Source organism: Entelurus aequoreus, linkage group LG07 (assembly GCF_033978785.1).
Source record: "Entelurus aequoreus isolate RoL-2023_Sb linkage group LG07, RoL_Eaeq_v1.1, whole genome shotgun sequence".
Classification (NCBI taxonomy): Eukaryota; Metazoa; Chordata; class Actinopteri; order Syngnathiformes; family Syngnathidae; genus Entelurus; species Entelurus aequoreus.
In genome coordinates, this window is record NC_084737.1 from 15,336,730 (window position 1) to 15,343,189 (window position 6,460).

Sequence of the window (6,460 nt, forward strand, 5' to 3'; positions counted from 1 at the left end):
AGTTAGCAACTTAGCGAGACAAAGAAAGTGACAAACTTACCTGGCGATTGTTAATAACAAAGTTGCTGCAGCTTGGTTATTATACAGGTTACGGAACGTAAATTAAGTATTGTTGACAGTTTTTTAATGCATTTTTAAAGTGATTTAGAGGTAGAATGGATTTTTCCCATTAGCTACATCGCTAGCCACCAAGAACGAGACGATTTTTACATGTTAGACTGCAAAAAAAAAAGTTGTCTCCTTGTCCCTCATAATGATTGGGAACGATAGGCAAAATTCTAAATAAAATAAAAGTGCAGTTCCCCTTTAAAGTGAACACAAAAAAACTGCTTGTGTTGGAGCCTATCTACATTATTTATTTATTAATTGTTTTGACAATGAAATCAAATAATCTCAATGATGATGTTGATAAATTATTGGATGTTTTAGATTTCATTGTGATTGACTGATTGTTTTCAGCTGCTCACGCTCCTACTGGTGAGCCACTTCCTCTTCTTATAATTAAGAAGACAGGACAGCTGGGTGCCCTTTTGTCCATACTTGCCAACCCTCCCGTTTTTAGCGGGAGAATCCCGGTATTCAGCGCCTCTCCCGACAACCTCCCGGCAGAGATTTTCTCCCGACAAACTCCCGGTATTCAGCCGGAGCTGGAGGCCACGCCCCCTCCAGCTCAATGCAGACCTGAGACTGAGTGGGGACAGCCTGTTCTCACGTCCGCTTTCCCACAAAATTTTATTGTCAGACTTCTCCATTGAACACGGTGGCCGAAATGATATACTCATCATGAACGGAGAAGTTAAACAGGACAATACTGCCATCTAATGGATAGCCACCGGAACACTGAAATTCAAGTTGTTTTTTTTTCTATGTAAATAAAATATATATATATATATATATAGCTAGAATTCACTGAAAGTCAAGTATTTCATACATATATATATATATATATATATATATATATATATATATATATGAAATATATATGAAATACTCGAGTTGGTGAATTCTAGCTGTAAATAACCAAGCCCCCCCCACCCCTAACCCCCACCTCCCGATATTGGAGGTCTCAAGGTTGGCAAGTATGCTTTTGTCTGTCTATCATGTTGAAGGAGTGAGGAGTGAAACAGTTTGTTTACCGCTAAACAAGTTATTTTGAAGCCACGCTAAACAAGTTATTTTGAAGCCACGCTAATAAAGTTATTTTGAAGCCACGCTAAACAAGTTATTTTGAAGCCACGCTAAATAAGTTATTTTGATTATGTTGAAAGTCAACCACGGAGAATATTTTTTGTTTGTGAAAATAAATTATGATCATTTTGAATCTAGAAATATCTCCGCGAGTGCTTATTAAGGAATTTAGTGAGTCAAACACCTCCTCCTCAAGACTACTCTGCATTACTTTATTTTTATTTTTTCGAACTTTTTGAACGCAAGAGTAACCGCTACAGCTTGATATCACAGAAAATATATTTGTATACATACGTAGTGCATATCATCGTTTATCATTTGTTTATATTCCCTTTGAAAAAGAAACCAAAAAAAGTGACTAAAATGCACTTGTTCATAACCACTCATGTTGGGTCAAAGTAAACAATGTCAATAGTCATGAAAATAAAAACTGTCATAACAGGTGTAAATTTAATAAATGATTTTGGAATATTAGAATGGACTTACCATGCAGTCCGCGGTGTATTTGCACAATTGCCATTGATAACAAAAGCAAGTTGATGATCTGCTGTCACAAGTGCTATATGAAAATATTTGTTAGTTAGCAACTTAGCGAGACAAAGAAAGTGACAAACTTAACTGGCGATCGTTCTTGTTACAACTGTACACCTGAGCAAATGACAATTCACTTCCTCAATGTGTTCACATCAGGTAAAATATGATGTGACGGTTGCATCATTTAGGGGAGGAGCCAGAAATGATCAGAATCAGAATCAGCTTTATTGGCCAAAAATGTTTAACACACAAGGAATCTGACTTGGTATGCTGTGCTCTCTTGTTCAATGTAAAACAATCATTTTAAGAATGAACTAAAAATACAAACAAGTACTTAAATAACGAATATGTGCAAGGCATTACTTTATTTACGTGCCTCCTTGAACTAGTGCCCTGGTTACCATGGCAACCCCACCGCCCATTTTGTGCAACATTTGATTGCAATTCCTCAACAAGTCACTGCTTGTATGGACTAGCTAGCAACTTGCCAGCTTAGCTGTGACCATAACGCCATTTGTTGTTTAGGATTGTGTTGTTAGCCGCTTTATATTTGTCTTTGATGGGAATGTACACAACTAAGAGGGTGGATAAGTCACACTAACAGGTAAAAAAACACCCACAGTGGACAACAGCAATGAGGAAACAACTAGTGATGGGACCAAATGTGCCGTGGCTTCGAGGCGTGTCGAGTACTAAAGGGGGCGTTGCCGCAAAGCGCGTATCGAGGCATGCTTTTTATAGGGGCGGGGCCAAACATGATTATAATCAGAGACAGCTTTATTGACCAAATATGTTTAACACAAGGAATCTGACTTGGTATGATGTGCTCTCTTGTTCAATGTAAAACAATAATAACAATGAACTAAAAATACAAACAAGTACTTAAATAACTTACATGTGCAAGGCATTACTTTATTTACGTGCCTCCTTGAACATCATGTCCAAAACTCAATCGACTTTGTAGCGAAGATCAGAGATCTGAAGCTGGACAAAAATGAAACTATAGTTTCATCCGACATCACCTCCCTGTTCACCTGTATTCCAACCCAGGATGCACGTCTACTAGGTGATCGCACCTTACAGGATACATCCACACTAAACCCAGAACAGATTTGCCTTTTGCAAGAACTTTGCATTAACACTACGTACTTTCAATTCATGGGAACGTTTTACCGACAAAACCATGGTTGTGCCATGGGATCCCCCAATAGTAGCAAACATTTACATGGAGGACATGGAAAAGAGAGCTTTGAGCTCTTTTAAGGGAACAGCACCAAGTCATTGGTACAGATATGTAGATAGCACATGGGTGAAAAATCAGAAACCAAGAAGTGCAAGCCTTCACCGAGCACATGAACTCAGTGGACAAAAACATCAAGTTCACACGTGAGAATGCCAAATACAGTAAGTTGCCTTTTTAGGACTGTGATGTCCATATTGGAGAAAACAGGGGCCTCCATGTTGGGGTTTACCGAAAACCCTCACATACCGATCAATACCTACTTTTTGATTCACACCACAAAGTGGGCGTTATCCGAGCCCTACAATGCAGAGCTGATAATGTTCCTACCAGCTCACAGGCCAAAGAAAAAGAGCATAGGCATTTGAGGGAAGCCCTCAAAACCTGTGGTTACCCCAGCTAGTCATCCGGTTCCAGAAATAACTAGAACCGAGTGGATTAGGAGTAAAAAAAAAAAAAAAGTGTCAGAAGCAAAAATATTGTCATTCCATATGTATCAGGTCTATCTGAGAAACTCAGAAGAATTTTTAACCAACACAACATCCGAGTACACTTCAAACCAGGGAGCACCCTGAGACAGAGACTGGTGCATCCTAAAGACCGGACACCCCACATCCACAAAAACAATCCGGTGTATGCTATCCAGTGTAATGATGAATGCACTGATTCATATACTGGGGAAACAAAACAACCACTAATCCGACGCATAGCAAACTCTTCAGGTGTAGACTCAGCTGTTTACCTGCACTTCAGGGAGAATCAGCACTCCTTTGACAACAACAATGTACAGATTCTGGACAGGGAGGACGGATGGTATGAAAGAGGAGTGAGGGAAGCTATCTATGTCAAGTTTGAAAAACCATCCCTGAACAGAGGAGGTGGTCTGCGACACCACCTGTCTCCCACATACAACACTGTCCTTTCAACCATTCCTAAAAGACACTGCAATTTAGCCTCCAACAGATAACAGGAATTAGTTCTGTGACCAGAATGCAATTTGGTCACAACTGAATGGAATGCTTACGCGGGGGACTATTTTGAACTGGTAGTCGTCGATCCACAGCCATCGTTCTGCCACACAATACCTCAATGCTAACGAGGGGAAATTACACTTAAATGACTGTTGTTGGCTTTGACAGTTGGGATTGCTCGTTTGCTTTAAAACGGTTGTTTTTCTCACCACGATAGGGCGAAACCATCCATGCCCAGGCACACCCTCCTGGTTTTTGGAGTATATATATTTGGGGTTTTGGCACCAGCCGCTGGACTATATCTGACCAAGCTAAGTCTATGAGCACAAACTGATTAAGCCTACTCGGATGAGCGGAGAAACATCTTCCAAGACAAACCAAGCAGTCCAGTTGCGAACAATTGAATGCCCTGAGATGACATTTACCTGGATTAATGAGAACATTCATAGAAATATGTGCAAGGCATTACTTTTACATGCCTCCTTGAACTGGTGCCTTGGTGACCATGGCAGCCCCACGTGTCAATCAAAGTTAAGTTGCGGTTTGAACCCGCCAAGTCACTTTCCATGTGAGCTAACTGGCAACATGCCAATTTAGCTATGACAATGAGGCCATTTCTTGTTTAGCTGGTTTATATATATTATACCAAAAAAGGGCGGGACAAGTCACACTATCAAGTCGAAAAGAAAACAAACGCTGTGGACGACAGGAATGAGGAAACAACTATTGATGGGGCCAAATGTCCCAAGGTTTCAAGACTGAAGAGAAATGGAGGGGTGTTTCCGCGAAGCACCAAAATGATTCCCGGGCGCGGCGCCGCTGCTGCCCACTGCTCCCCAAGGGGATGGGTCAAATGCAGAGGACAAATTTCACCACATCTAGTGTGTGTGTGACAATCATTGGTACTTTAATCTTAATCTTTAATATCCAGGCATGCTTCTTTAGGGGAGGAGCCAAAAATGTAGACGTGTGAAGCCTTGTTGCCAAATTGTACCATGTGACCGCTTCGGGACGTGGTTCAGCTTCAATGCCCGCTTGTACCACGTAACAGTTTTGGAATGCGGTTTCAGTTTTGCCAGAACATTAGATAACTCATAAACCACCAGAGCTCCATTGAAAATGTGGGCTTTTGAGACTTGTCATCAGCTCTGGATAGATTTTAAAAATGCCACAAGAATCAAAGAAGATCGACAAACTGAATTAAATCGACAAACCTGATATCCATGTAATGACTATTAAATACGCTTCTTTTATTGTTGACATTGTCAGAACTTTGGTAGCACGATGGTTCGCGCATCCATCCTTTATTCTACAAGACGTGGGTTTGATTCTCTGCGATGTCAGTTCCCAAATGTGTTTATCACTGACATTACGTTTATTAAAGTAACGTATTCTGTATTTATTCTTTTTAACCAGCTATCAGAAATCCATAGCTGGATGATGGAGGGATTGTGTCGGGGAAAAAAAAAAGAATCGCCTAAAACCAAAAATAAAAATGTACTAAATCTCCTCTGTTCTGTACATCCTTGTCCAAGCTACATTATATTGTCATCTTCCTCTTTGTCATTTCCTCAAGATGACAGAAAAACATGATACAACCTGCCATATATGATTCTTCCATGTTGGCAAAATACAAACACACACACTATATATATATATATATATATATATATATATATATATATATATATATATATATATATATATATATATATATATATATATATATATATATATATATGTATATATATATATATATATATATATATATATATATATATATATATATAAAAAGACATAAAACACATTTTATTATACTTTAATTTACCTAGCAAAATGATTATGTCAAACATTTATTGTGATTCATTGTCATTTCCAGGAGCCACAATAGACGCAACATTTCAATGCATGACCATCCATCCATCCATTTTCTACCGCTTGTCCCTTTTTGGGGTCGCGGGCCATTGACCATTATGCGCCTTGTTTGTAATTATACATTTGACCACCAGGTGGAGTCTTGTGTCGAAGTAAGTATTGAAATCTCCTTTTCACAATAAAACTCTAACAATAAATACAAATTAAATACCTATTTAACCCTTTACCCACACTCAACTGCTGTAACTTTTAACCCACGTATTCCTAACCCCCAGTAGCCCTTAAATCCTATAATATAACCCTGTTCTCTTCAAAAACTCTTAATAGTGCCGTCACAACGCATGCGCCGTGGTGTCTTCTTCTTTGCTGGGAGTAATACATCGCCATACACAGGCAGGCGTTTGTAATTTTAAAAAGTTTGAGTCGCTTTTCTAGTGTTTTCTTTCATGTGAACGCATTTGCGTCCTAATAGGATCCCGATAGCTCTTCTAAAACAGTTTCGTTATGAAAGGGCGTCAGAGTTGTCAGTCTTGTTTACTTGGTTTTGAGGTCAATTAGTCGCGCATGCGTAGATCCGGTGTTGTACCGAAATCTGTTACCCATCGGAATTTGTAACTCCAGGGGGCGATGTTCCCATGGCGTTTGTTTGATG